This window comes from Musca autumnalis, unplaced genomic scaffold (assembly GCF_047663935.1).
Source record: "Musca autumnalis isolate F117 unplaced genomic scaffold, ASM4766393v1 scaffold_5, whole genome shotgun sequence".
In the NCBI taxonomy this organism is placed as follows: domain Eukaryota; kingdom Metazoa; phylum Arthropoda; class Insecta; order Diptera; family Muscidae; genus Musca; species Musca autumnalis.
In genome coordinates, this window is record NW_027412088.1 from 207,596,056 (window position 1) to 207,611,434 (window position 15,379).

Below are 15,379 nucleotides of genomic sequence, written 5' to 3' on the forward strand. Positions count from 1 at the left end.
CATTCGGTGTAAAAAGTGTATGTGGCGAATGGTTACACCACTCCTTCACCAAACACTCTATTTTAAATTTTTCAATTTCATACTACCATCTAACCAAAATCTGAATATCTAATATACCTCCTATACATATAAATATTTATCTGTTTTATATAGTTGTACAATAAATCGTACAATTATAACAGTCATGCGCATCAACACACTTGGTTTATCTTGTTTTACTCATCTATTTTCCTCTCTTTCGTTTTGCTGTTTGTTTACGTCTATAAATTGTGTGATACTGCTTTTGAATGCAATAAATCCATATATTGTTGTGAGATTTGGTTATTCAAGGATTATTCGTTCCTTGTTATTATTCAACATACGGAATGTGGTAATTCTTCTCAAAAATTTCGCAAAAACAAAAGTCTTTACCATCGAGCTTTGATATATTTTCGAAATTATAGGTAGATGTTCTAGTTCATTAATCATTTTTAATGTGTATTTTGGAACTTTAATAAATAAATTTTTTCCAAAAATTAAACAATTGCCATGGCGTCTTTTAAACCCTAAGCTCATTTCCTTAATACTTTTCCGTTAATATAAACATCACAATTTTAATTCTTTGTTCCTATTAGAGCATGTCTTCTTACATATCATCATCTAAGTTCCTTGTAACAATTTTTATTCTCAGCAAAAAAACCGTTTATATATCAAACTCCCGATTTTGACACAACGTTTCTTCACTGGAAAGCTATAAATAATCATTTTAACCGGCAAAACAAGGAATTGCAAATAAGAGAACCACACTACATTTTAAGAGAAACTAAATTATGTGAAAGAGTATAAACAAACCAACAACAAAACAAAACTAATTCAAAGGGCCAACTATTCGCACTATAATTTCCATAACTTCAAGCTAACGGGCCAGAGCTGGTGTTTCCATGAAAATAGTCGAATTTTGTATTCGGGCTGGACGGGTAAAAAGCAAAACAATTTTCAGTGAGACAAGAAAGTGTAAATAGAAAGTACGTGTTGACTTAATTATTACCACGAAATAACAACAATACAATTTGAATAAGTCACGTGTTTAATGGTGCACTACAGCAGTTACTACCACCACTACTACTACTTATTCTACAAGTATTCCTAGGTAAACCTATCTAATATTGAGAATACTGACGCAGCAGCTACTGTTCTGCTGCTGAACGAACCAGGCCAACCACTATGTGAGTAATTAAATGGAACGAAAGTCCAGGAAATGTTCAGCCTGATGGTGGCATGTTACTTTGTAGTAATAGAGTTTGGTCTAATGACGATGGTGACGGCGGATAATGTCTGCAATATTAAAAGCCAATAAATGTCAATAATAAAGTAATAATTGCAGACATCAAAACAGTTCGACACACAATGGATACGTATACGAGACGCAGTGTTGTGGGCAAAAACAAGCAACCCCATGTAATGTTACGAACATAAATTAATTATTCGTAAGAGGTTAATAATATCTACAGCAAATAGAATTTTATACATAGGCTGTTTGTGAGTGTGTATGTGTGTAAATGCTTGCTTAACGGCATCTACTTTTGTATTGCCCGAAAAAAAAAACACTTCAACAGTTATTTTTTTGTTATTGTAAAAAGTCCTGTGAAGTGATGCGTTTAACTAATGAGGCCATTCAACAAAAGTCCTTCTGTTCTGTTGTTACTATCTTTTTTTAACGCGCTCTTTATTTCAACTATATTTAAACTACTTTAATTGCAATAGTTAAAAATAGTTAGTTGTTGCAATTGTTTGCGGTAAAAAACAGCATCATTAAACCTAAAATGCCACTTTGTAAGGCATATTTAAGTGGCCGGGTTTTTTGTGTTGTGTGCGAAAACAAAACAAAAACACAGAAGGTAGATATGAAAAGAATATGCTGAACAGCATCCGAATAGCTTATCTGTAAATAGATACAGATGTACATATATAGGGGGGTTTCAAACAAAAATGGATACATTTCTACGTGAGTGCCTACAAAGTGTGTATTGAGTGTGGTCATCGCATGAATGGAATCAAAACAATTTTTATCAAGATTTTATCATTTAAATTGGCTAGAAATATACAGTGAATAAAAATACGAAACTACATAAAATATTCGCAAAAGCCCGGAATCATATGACTTTGAACCAGTACAGCGGGAAGAAGATATGCATCGGTGGACGGAACTATAACAAGGTGAAACTGTTGTTTAATAGACAGAGCGACCAAACGACACACCGTTGGAATTTAGAAGGATCATTTCTGAAGTATGTCTCTGAAACTATAAACGAATTATTTCCCCGAATATTCTATAGGAGAGACTTCTTTCAGACTTATGATTGCAATTCAATTTCCAGCTCAATGACATGAAGTCTTCTTGTGTCCGATACCAGGTCTATCTTCTTAGAATAATTTTAACATATTTTCTGAATTTCCTTTGGATGGTTGTTTTTTTTTCAATTGGCAGGATTTCGAGAAAACAATGTGTCGGTCAATTCTAAAATTTTATTGAAAACCCCTAACGTCAGGCGTACGCGGAATTTAGAAAGCTGGAGTTCAAATCCTGTAGTTTGTGATACAGAGTAACGCCCGTAATTTCAATGCGTAGTTATCTACCCAGCAAAATGTTCGATGCCAAAGATGCTATTCAAGAATGGGTGCAAGTGAAATGGAATGTCATTTTTTCAGCATCTTCACTCATTCTTTTTACAAGCTAAGCATGTCATCTTTACTAACTCGATGGAATGGCATCTTCAACAATTATTTGGCATGGCATCTATACTAATCCTTTGGCATGCCATCTTAACCAATTCCCAAGAATAGTATTTTCACTAATCTTTGGCATATCATTTTCACCAACCCTTTGGCATGTAATTTTCACGTCTTGTTCGGAAAATGGAAAATGCTGTATTGAAAAATGATTTTCATCTTTTTATTTTATTAATTCAAACGAATTAATGAAATAACTATAATTTATTTATCATCATAAAGTATACATCTATTATTGCAGTTTCTTCTCGTTGTTGTAACAGTAGTTAATATGTTTGTATTCTCATTTTTCTGCTTAATCTGACTCTGGGTCTATCATATTTATATGGTTTGTAACCACAAAGCTGCAAACTTAAGTTTCTTAGCAGGATTGGTAGGGCAATTGAAAAGTAGCAGTGTGTCGTGGGGGCCTGTGCTGTATGCTGGGCAGATGTTTTCCACGGTGTCATCAGTACTTGCCCTATAGGAATTTTGACGTCTGCACCATCCCGAGCGTATTGACCCAAAACTAATCTGGTTTGTCCTGACAGCTGGCGCTTCTCAGCTGCGATAGATGGTGGATGTTCTCCAAGGACCGCATTCACACGATAACTGTTTACTGCATCTGCATTCGTGTGAATGCTACTTAAAGCTGGTTGAAAGGCTTGTTGAGCTAGAGGTTCTCTCTTGTAACGTTAGACTTCTCTTTCTAGATTATGAGCACGGCTTGCTCTGAGTGAGCCCTCTGCTAATATGGAGATGGAGATGGCCTTCAGCGGATCCTATGCTATTGATCGGCATCTGGAAAGTTATTTCTGATGCTGGAAGAACTATAGCCACAAGGGTCCTTGCTACGGCCGACAAAAGCGAAATCGGTTTGTAAGATTCACCTTTGCTGGCATCCTTTTCGGGCTTCAGTAGCTAGCCTATTTTCCAGACTTCGGGAAGGATGTGTTTGGCAAGCGACAGGTTGTAAATTTAAAGCTCTGTTCCTTTACGTGCAAGAATCTTCAAGGTTTACCACTTTTTACTCGAAAAGCGTTCCTTTACTTCTGACACCATACTATTCATATGAGAGCATTTTACAACTTTTACTATTTTTGCCGGTTTTACCACTTTTAAAAGTAAAGTAACAGACCATAAGTGAGAAACTTGACTTCCGGCCGTCCCAGCTGTTGCAGTCTAAACACCGCCGCTGCACGCAACAGAGTTTACTTCCTCCGCAACAGGTTTTGATTCATCTTGCGAAAGAATTTTACTTCCCATCAGTGCAGTGCAGATTTCGATATTGACTCCAACTGCAGATTACTATTTCGTGAATTTTGTTTTAAAACGTTTTGGAATTTTTTGTTGTTTTGTTGGGATCTACAAATCGACTTGTTGAGCAGGGTTCTGTAGAGCAGGCAAGGCAACTTTTATAAGTTGTAATTGTTTAAAAATTGTAATTGTTGCAAAAATGGTAAAAGTGGTGAACTGCTCTCATATAAATTGTATGCTTTTAAAAGTAAGGAAACACTTTGCGGGTAAAAACTGGTAACCTCAGGCATGTAAAGGAACACGACTAATACCAAAGAGTGCAGTCCGACTCTACTTTTAGCTCAATGATTGGGACTTCCTAGCATATTAAATCTTACATTGCTTTAAACGTACATATTTAGACAAATAAAAGAATATATACATGTGTAAAAATAAAAACACAAAATTCATCTCTATTGGATCGATAGAATGGGTTCAAATGCTAAGACTTCCTTTGAATTGGTTCAAATGCTGATGAAAATATCGGATCTTTCACGACTTCATTTGAACCAATGCAAAAGATCCAGTGAAATCATGGCATCTCATGGAACCACTTCCATAAAATTTTGCTGGGTATGAGTTCATAGATATCTCCCGTGTAAGAATAGGTAGCGTTACTGGGTCAAAAATGGTCGTGTTACGTACACTAAGGATTTTGTCTGTTTAAGCGTTGTCAATATGTTAAAATGTGGCAGTGATTTTGCAAAATCATGAATGAAAATCACCATTCGATTCCTCAACACATCCTCTTCTCACGTTCTGATTTACGGGAAGAGTGATCGTCTCCTCATGTAAATATTCCACTGGAGTCAGCCTGTGGCATTTCTCATGGTTCGTAATGGCCTAAATACTCTACGATTGCATTGCATTTGTATTCGTGGACAACCGACCGATCTCACTGTGGTCGAACTTGTATGGGGAGAGCGGCCAAAAATACTTCCTGGGCAGATAACAATACGAAAATTTCAGTAAAGGCTCGTTTAGCAACACAAATAAAAATAAGCAAAAAAATTCAATATAGGTCCAAGGTTAGGTATAGCCCCCATAGAACGGTACCCCCGGATTTCAGGCATTTTGGGGGTCTTGACCACATCTTTCAGTGAAATTGGCTAAAATTTGGCTATCGGTATTCCCTAGTGTTAGAAAACCTTCTAGCAAAATTTTTTTGAACTGGGTCCACGTTTTGATATCGTCCCCAGGTAATTGTACCGCCCGATTTTCGGAATTTTGAGGGTTCCATATAAGTTATTAAATCGGAATGGCCGAAATGCCACTTAATCTTTCGTGGATGTAGGCTACCCCCAGAAAGTTGTCGATTAATGTAGGTCCACCCTCTGATTTTGTCCCCATAAATAGGCACCGCCCAATATTCGGTATTTTTAGGGTTCTAGCAGTAATAACACTGCTCAACAAAATTGAAAAAGTTGAATGTTTCAGACGAAGTTGCAGTTGTTTCTAGATGAAATCGGCGAGTTATTTTCAAATCCGGTCCTGGGTTTTCTCCATCAGCTCTTGTTTTTGAGATATAGCTCAAAATCGGTTTTTACGAGTTTTACCCAGACTTTGCTTATTTTCGGATACAAACAAATATTTTTTGTGGGTTTTTCGGCATATATATATTAGGGAGATGTTGTACGCTCGATACAAATCGTTTTTGAAATAATTATGGTGAGTATATATCACAAAATATAGAAAATATACGACGGACCTTGTAAAAATTGCATATTTTGAGTACTTTAAGCTGTAATTACGTCATCGGGGGAAGTCATAGGATCTTCATATGGTACTCCGGATATGCTTAGGGTGTTTACTATATAATCCAGTATTCAAATGTATAATATAAAGTTCATAGCGCCCATGATTCCGCCATAACCTAAAAACCATCATGAAGAATGCCATTGAAAAGTAAATGGCTTATGTGGTAATGATATCACTGGTAAATGATTTCCCTTTAGCAGTCTTCATGGCGATTTTTAGGTTATGGCCGAATCATGGGCGCTATGAACTTTATATTATATATTTGAATACTGGACTATATAGTAGACACCCTAAGCATATCCGCATTACCATATGAAGATCGTATGACTTCCCCCGATGACGTAATTACAGCTTAAAGTACTCAAAATATGCAATTTTTACAAGGTCCGTCCTATATTTTCTATATTTTTTGATATATACTCACCATAACTATTTCAAAAACGATTTGTATCGAGCGTACAACATCTCTTTAATATATTAATGTCGAAAAACCCACAAAAAATATTTGTTTGTATCCGAAAATAACGAAAGTCTGGGTTAAACTCGTAAAAACCGGTTTTGAGCTATATCTCAAAAACAAGAGCTGATGGAGAAAAACCGGGACCGGATTTGAAAATAACTCGCCGATTTCATCTAGAAACAACCGCAACTTCGGTTGAAACAAAAGTCGTGTTGACCAGTGTAATCAATCAAAATGGCTGAATTTTTCCAATTTTACATTGAGGACCACATTTTAACGTTTCCTTCATATAACTGAACCTCACAATGCCTCTTCTATGTATTTAAAATGCTGAAATGTATCACCTCCACATTTAAAAAAATGACAAAAACACCCTGAAATGTACCCCTAGTATTTTGGGAACCAGTTCCAAAGATGCGGAAAGATGCAGCTGAAAGTTTGAAAAATAGAATCCTTAGACTACTACTGATCTTTTAAAAAAATGTTCGCAAGGGGGAAATAGGGGGAACATAATTAAAACTTTACATGAAATTTAATTATATTGAAGAAATGACATTACAAAAGTCCTTTAGTCAACACACGTATTCAATAATGAATCCCAAAAATGAACAAACACAAAACTGCATAAAAATTAAGTTAATACATTGTTTTTCAATATTCGAATTATGTTTGGTAAATATAGAGTTCATTTAGTTTGATATTGATATTTTACTTTCACCTAACTTTTGCACTGAATTCACCTAGAAATCCAATCTGTTAAATTTTCTCTTTTTTGGTGCCATTCTCAAAGAGTACAGTAAGAAGTAATCCATAACAAATTTATTTTAGAGAAATTTAATATGTTATGAGTAGATATGAACACATTTGGCACCAAAAATTAGACTTTCATTTTTTAATTTTGGCCAATGGCAGCGACCACTGTGGATCTGTAGCATTATAAGGGATCAGCAAGGTTTCTTTGTTGTTGCTGTAACAGTGTTTGTTATTATGTTTGTATGTTCGTTCTTCTGTTCAATCTGGCTCTGGGTCTATCTCCAGTTCCAGGAAAGTGGCTGCTTCGATGGGATGTAACCACAAATCCACTGGAGTTACTGGAGTTAGATAAGTAGGTTTGGCTGGGAAGTTGAACAGGTGTTTCGTACATGTCTTGCACGGCGCGGTCGTTTTCCGCCCAATAAGAATTTAGGCGACTGCAATATCCCGAGCGTAGTTGCGCCAAAACTACTCTAGTTTGTCGTGGCAGCTGACGCTCCTCAGCTGCAATAGATGGGGGATGTAATTCGAGGACTTTATTCACACTATAATTGCTTAAGGCCTTGGCAACTGCATCCGTGTGAATACTATTTAAACCTGCTTGATACGCTTGTTGATCTAGGGGTTCTCTCCTGTATCGTTGGACCTCTCCCTCTAGAGCATGTATATCCTTCCTGATGTGCCTGTATGTGTCGAGCCTACCCACAAGATGGTGATTGGGATGGCTCACACGGTAACGCCCAAGCAGGTACTGCAACGAAAGGATCTCATTGTGTTGCTTTAGTGGAAGAATCTTTGCCTCCTCATGTAGATGTCCACTGAAGATTTGAGGAGGCACCCTGCTGCTGTTCTCAGGGCGGCATTCTGGCAAGTTTGAATCTTTTTCCAATTCGTATCACATAATCTCGGGGACCAGACTGGCGCCGCATAGCTTACCACAGACCCACCTATCGCGTCATATGTGGTCAACAAGGTTTCTTTATCTGCACCCCTAGTGCTTCCGGCTAGGGACTTGAGGACCACATACGTTACGATCTCGATGCCGTCTGGAGGGGGCGGAATACAGGAGAGGTAGAGGTTAAACAGTTCCGGAGATATCAGCCCACCTTGGGGAACTCCCTGTTGCACTCTACGGGGTTTGGACTTCTTGTTCCTGAATTCCACGTACGATTGACTATCCAACGTTTCAAGCTTGGCCGCAGGGTTGTCTGATCAATGTTCTCAAACAGCGTAGAGTGCACGACTGTATCAAAGGCTTTTGAAAAGTCAAGCGCCACCATCACTGTTCTATCGCACGGCCGTCTCTGGTTGAGTCCTTGACAAATATGTGTGGTAATGGCGTGCAGCGCAGTTGTCGTGCTGTGCTGCTTACGGAATCCATGCAACTTGATAGCTTTTACTGATACTCGGGAGGACTAAGGCCTCAAGGTTCTTTGCTACGGGCGACATAATGTTGCAACTCTTCAGATGATTTAACCACTTGTTCCACTTATGCTCGCCGACCAGCCTGTTAACTTCCAGTGTCAGCTCCCTTGTCTGGGGTCATTGGGGTTGGTTCGGCGAAGCTCATCACGCTCATTTGCTAATCCCGTCGCCTGTGCTGGGAAGTTTGGTCTTACTTCGGGTATTCGACCAGCAGGTATATGGCGAGCGGCTGCAGCAGTGATGATGTCTCGGAACGTCCTTTCCGCTACCCGAACATCAGAAGGATTGGGCAGTTCTCTGAAGCGGTGATTGGTGAACTCTCTGAAACCCGACAAATCAGCTTTCTTGTGATTGACGAATGTACGGCGTTCAGAGGTACTGAAATCGGGTGGTCTGCTAATGGAGACAATTATGGGGAAATAGTCTGATCCAAGGGAAATGACGGGTTGCCAGGTAACGTCATTTGTCAGACCAGGTGACACGATGGTTATGTCTGGCGAGCTGTGACACTACAATCCCACGGCAGCGGGTTCTTTCGTACCGGATTGACCCGGAACAACACAAAATCATCGTTCCGGTAAGCGGCTGCCACCTCAGTGTACATATGTTTGTATTTGTTTCGTTTTTTAGGTTTCTTTGTCTGCATCGCCAGTGTTTCACTAGAACTTCAGGACCTTCTTACTTCTTGTCAGTTTATCGCAAGTAGCTGTATCTTGCGCTGGCGACATTGGATGAGGATGCGATAATCTTCGGGTAATTTTATACACTCAGCACTTATGCTAGCGGATGTATATACACTAGACTGGTTTTAACTCAAAGGGAAACAATCGTTATCGAATTTTTTATGCGGCAACCACCTAAAGTGTTTGGTTTTGTTAGATTTTAAGATTACTAATGTTTGGGCACAATCGGAATATGTAAACACGTGCCACTGGGGCTTCAAAGTTTCCATAGTAATTAATAGGGAGCCAAAGGCGAATTTTCACAAAATCGCTCCACAGACCACATTTACTGTCCAATCGCTGAAACAGTTCATTTCTGTGGCTAAACAATTAATCCTACAAAGAATTTTGAAAATCCAGCCGGATTTTGATATTAGCTATATATGGACCCATATTCCGATTATACTCAAACTTTGGCCATCTTAAAACCTAACAAAACTAAACACTTTAGGAGGGAGCTGCACAAAAAATCCAACATAGATTTTTTAAAACTACCCTAGAAAACACTTTCATACGGACAAAATGTGCTTCATCGAAATGATGCTTTAAGACTCCAAGTATATTTGAACGAAATCCGCTTCAGATAATTTGGAGACGATTTAGCAAAGTCCGCCCGTCTGTCTATCTGACTGGATGTAGCGCACGATAACTCTCGAACGGATGAAACGATCTTGTCCCAAATTTCGTATTCGTAATATTTTGTTCAAACTTAGTTTAAGTTCAACGATGAGTCATATATGTAGGTCCACTACTACAGGTACCTCCCCCACAAAAGTTCAAAAATGTTCGCAAAAATTGTGCGCACGATAACCCTTGAAGTGAGTAACCGAATTGGTCCATACTTTGCACATCGTGAAATTTCTACTAAGCACAGATGAGCTTCCAATATGGACTCTATGGGTCTACTCCTTCGGTTACCTCGCACACAAAATTAGGGATAAGTTCAGTTTAAAACCAGCTTTCAAATCGATTTGATTTTTGTTGTAACCACTTGCATTCTGAGAAAATAGCCCGAATGCTGTAAACAACCGTTATGGTGTCATGTGTAGGGGCTGGAGCGCATGATAACTCTCGAACGGAGCAGTCGATTCGGTCTAAAATTTGGCATTCGTATTTGACCAATCTTAGTATAAGTTCGAAGATGAGCCATATCGGACCACTCCTTCGGGTACATCCCCCACAAAAGTTCCTAACTTTTCGCGGTAATAGTACGCGCTATATATCTTAAACGGAGCAATCGATTTGGTCCAAACTTTGAATCTTTTAATCCAAAATGGACCACAAAATCTGAAAATCTCCTTAAGACATAAATACTGGGGAAAATGATTTTGATTGTGCAACCGGTAGTTGATCTGCCCATAGACGTAAGTTTCAATTCGCAGAGGCTAAGGGTATATCACATTCGGCAAAGCCTACTGATACTTTTTTACTTGTCACAAATGTGATTCGCTGATATGCTCGGGCATCCATCAGCATACTTAACTCGCTACGCCATATTTAGGGAAGAGGTTAAACAGATTAGCTTGTTCGGAGTGTGTCGTGAACTACGGCACCAAGAACTTTTGATAACACTGTGGCACTTTTTATACCCTCAGCCTTTAGGCTAAAGAGGGTATTTACACTTTGATACGACCAAAAATGTGCCTCATCGAAATAATGGTTTTAGACCCCAAGTATGTTTGTACGATATCCGTTTCAGACAATTTTGAGTAGATCTAGCAATGTCCGTCCGTCCGTCTGTCTGTCTGGCTGGCTGGTGCGCACGATAACTCTCGAACGGAACAATCGATTCGGTTCAAATTTTGGGTATCGAAATATTTTGTCCAGATTCGATTTAAGTTCGAAGATGGGCCATATAGGTCCACTCCTTCAGGTACCTCCCCCACAAATGTTCAAAAATTGTCGCAAAACTTGTGCGCACGATAACTCTTGTAGGGAATACCCGATTTGGTCCATACTTTGCACATCATGTAACTTCTAGTAAACTTAGATAAGGTTCCAATATGGACTCAATCGGTCCACTCCTTCGGGTACCTCCCACACAAAATTTCGGAAAAGTTCGGTTTAGGACCTGGCCTCGAATCTCTTTGATTTTTGTTTACGCAAGTTGTATTCGCTGTCCTCTATACGACGCTGTAATTTTCATTTGGAGCAAGCCCATACCTCCTGAGAAAATAGCCTGACACCGTGTGTAGTGGTTGGAGCGCAAGATAACTCTCGAACGGATCTGCCGATTCGGTCCAAAATTTGGCTTTCGTAATATTTTATCTAAACTAAGTTCAAGTCCAAAGATGGATTATATCGGTCCACTCCTTCCGGTACCTCACCCACAAAAGTTCGAAAATGTTCGGAAAATTTGTGCGTACGATAACTCTTGAAGAGAGCAACCGATTTGGCCCATACTTTGCACATTATGAAATTTCTATTAGACTTATATAAGGTTCCAATATAGACTCAATCGGTAAACTCCTTCGAGTACCTCCCACACAAAATTTCGGAAAAGTTCAGTTTAGGACCTGCTCTCGAATCGCCTTGGTTTTTGTTGTAATATCTTGTATTCACTGTCCCCTATACGAAGGTACAAGTTTCCTCAAGGGCAAGTCCATACTTCCTGAGAAAATAGCCTGAAAGGTACAAAAAAGCCCAATGACACCGTGTGTAGTGGTTGGAGCGCAAGATAACTCTCGACCGAATCTACCGATTCAGTCCAAAATGTGACCTTCGTAATATTTTGTGCTAACTTAGTTTAAGTTTGAAAAAAAGCCCTACCGGTCCACTCCTTCAGGTACCTCCCCAACAAAAGTTCAAAAATGTTCGGACAATTTTTTCGCACTATAACTCTTGATGGGAGTGACCGATTTGGTCCATACTTTACACATTCTCATAATATCTACCACATATAGATCAGGTTCGAATATGGACTATATTTGTCCAATCCATCCCGTACCTCCCACACAAAATTTTGGATAAGTTCACTTTAAGACCTGCTATTGAATCACTTTTATTTTTGTTGAAGCAACTTACATTCGCTGCCTTAATTACGATGGTAAAAGTTGTTTCAGGGGCAAGTCCATACTTCTTGAGAAAACAGCCCGAAGGGTGTAAAAACCCCCTATGGCACCCCCATGGTCTATGTCGGTCCATTCCTTTAAGTACCTTTTCCGCAAAATGTTTGAACTTTAATCCTAATCAACATTTTTGTCGGTTCCTACGACCAAAATTTTGAAACCCCCTAAATACATAAGATTTTTGTGAAAAAAAGTGTTTCAATTTGCACAGGCTGAGGGTATATCTCTGTCGGCAAAGCCGACTGATACTTTTTTACTTGTTTAAGGTGATTTTGTGCAAACAATTCGAACTGAGGATTTTTTGAAAGTACAGACCCAAACGACAAGAAACCCTATTTGGGTTTTGTTTTGTCAAATCCAGCTCGGATTTTATGGCCCCATATAAACATGGTTAAATATTGAGTTTTTAAAGAAATTCGGGGCTATATCTCTGAAACCAATGCGAATCTTCATCTGACCTCTGAATCAAATTTGTAGAGAAGGACAAGAATAAAATATTTGGAAAAATAATGAACTCGAAAAGCTACATTTATTGCCTCAAATTTTAATATAAATGCAAAAATTCCACAATTTTTAAACATTTCGCACCGTATCTCCAAAACCCCTAATTTTTTCTGAATATTTTCTTTTTAAAAAAATATTCCCTGGAATGTAATACACAACTCTTCAGAACCTTACATTGTTGTAAAATGCGTCTATCTCGTTGTTTTCAGTACATTTTCAACGACGATTTAATAAAGATGTCAATAATGTAGTGAAATCCGAAATGCGAGAATAAACTGTTGGTGTGAACTGTGTTTGAAATACGTGTTGTAAAAGATATGATGCAAAATACCGCTGAAACAACATGAAGTAAGCATTTTAGTGTTTCAGAATGTTCTAAAGAATTATTTGGAAGATTTTTTGCAAAAGGTTACGTGTTTCAACTCCCAACAGTTTAGCCGATACTGACCAGAATTTCAGCAATTATATAAAATTTTCTATATTTTATAGATTTTGATGTCATAGATGGAGTTTTTCTTATGTGGTTTTTTCAAAAGATAAGTTCTACTAGTTAGGGGCTACAATATTGCTAAAGACAGCAAGGCCAAATTCCTATTCGTTTCTGAGATAAAGGCCTGATAAATTCAAAAAAGTGTAGATTTAGCCCGATTTAGATGAGGCCATAAAATCCGAACTGGATCTGACAGGACAAAACCCTACTAGGGTTTTTATAGTCTAAATATATACGTTCAAAAAAATTCCTATTCTTTTCTGAGATAAAGGCCTGATAAATTCAAAAAAGTGTAGATTTAGCCCGGTTTAGATGAGGCCATAAAATCCGAACTGGATCTGACAGGACAAAACCAAAGACGTATAGCAATAAAGACCCGAACAAATGCATACATATGATAATAGTACCACATTTTGGTTACAGATGGCTACACAACTCACTGGAATTGATAACAGCAATGCCAATAGTTTTTGATTCCCATTTCTCCCGACAGAAAACATTAACGTCGTGTTTTGTGGCTGAAATTTATTTCTTTTCTTTTTTTATTGTTCATTCAATGAAAAAATCAAAAGTGAATGCCGTCAAACTTGAGTTTTAATGTTTTTCTTGTCAATATTCCAATGAATAACAGTTTTCGTTTAACAGAATGTTGCTATGATATCGTAGCAACAGAGGTTAACTCCCACTTCAGTTAATTTTTCACAATTGACTTTTCCTATCTTATAATATTGACATCTTTGACAAAACCCTACTAGGGTTTTTATAGTCTAAATATATACGTTCAAAAAATGCGTACTAGAAGTTGTTTGCATTTTCAGTGTTGCATAGTGTTGTGCAACCGGTAGTTGATTTGCCCATAGATGTATGTTTCAATTCGCACAGGCTGAGGGTATATCGCTTTCGGCAAAGCCTACTGATACTTTTTTATTTGTCACAAATGTAATCAAAGATGAGATTCGCTGATATGCTCGAACATCCTTCAGCATACTTAACTCGCTACGCCATATTTAACAGATTAGCTTGTTCGGAGTGCGTCGTGAACTACGGCATCAACAGCTTTTGATAGGTCAAGCGGTCCCATGACAAGCTGTATCAGTTGTTTTGCTTATATCATCAACTAATATGTGCTGTTTAGCAGAATTGGCAACTGGCAGCTAATTCTGATTCTGGGGAAGAATAAGCCTCAACGCACTCTGATATGCCAATATAAACAAAATCGGCCTGTTTGAATCACCATGTCAATTTTTCAGATTTCGGAAACGAGATGGGTGGGTGGATGCGTTGTACCTCGTTTACTTGCTCCGACTCAAATGTTCCAGCACTTCAGATGATCCAGCCACTTTTTCGGCTTATTTCCACTTAGCAACCTGGTGACTTCCATGATCGATTTGGCGGAACCTAGTATGCTTATTTGCTGGCACTGCCGCCTCCGCTAGGAAATTTGATTTCACTACAAGTATTCGCACAAGAGATATACAGCGAACAGCTGAAGCAGTGATGATTTCCTGGAAATTCCATTCTACTACCCGAACATCGGAAGACCGGTAGTGTAAAGCTGGTATTTGGTGAATAATCTATCACATGGTTGATTGCGCTCATTGGAATCAGTATGTAATTGCTTTTTTACCCCTGTTTATACCCTCAGCTTTTAGTCTACTGATATTCTTCCATACGAAAAACATGTCTGAAAACTTATAAATCATAAAAATTCTCCCAAAATGATATCAAGTTCCAAGAAGGTCTATATCGGACAACATCATGAGAGAGGTACCCAAAAATTCAAAATTTTTACTAAATGTTTTTCGTGGGCACGTTCATACATCCTGCAATTTTGGTCCAAGAGCTTTAAAAATTCCTACAATGACTGACAAAAAAGGCTCGTAAGTCCTCACAAGAACTGCGGGGATTGAGTTTCCTCTAGATATGTAGGTCTAAGATCTGAAATGATACGAGCTCTATAGAGTTTGGATGATACAACTATGGAGCTATTAATTACATTTTTATAACCATGAACTTGTTTTTTTCAAAGACTTTAGCATGAGTGAAACTTACTGTCCTTCGACAATATAACTACGCTATGCAATCACTACAGGCACAATCTGTAGTCTTGAAGGGAAAAGAAAACAAAGAGGGAAAAATCCATATAACCTTTCGA

General features: G+C 38.3%; 1 protein-coding gene across 2 annotated transcripts in view; it reads left to right on the forward strand.

Annotated features, from left to right (window-relative positions):
* The first annotated feature begins 928 nt into the window (after positions 1-928).
* Positions 929-15,379, forward strand: part of LOC141406692 (uncharacterized) — a 155,203-nt gene continuing 140,752 nt past the window's right edge. The window contains exon 1 of one of the 2 annotated variants that reach the window (XM_073992596.1): positions 929-1,129. The gene's annotated coding sequence lies outside the window, so the exon portion shown is untranslated. Of the gene's footprint in view, positions 1,206-15,379 lie in introns of both variants that reach the window. The other variant, XM_073992593.1, reaches the window with a different exon arrangement.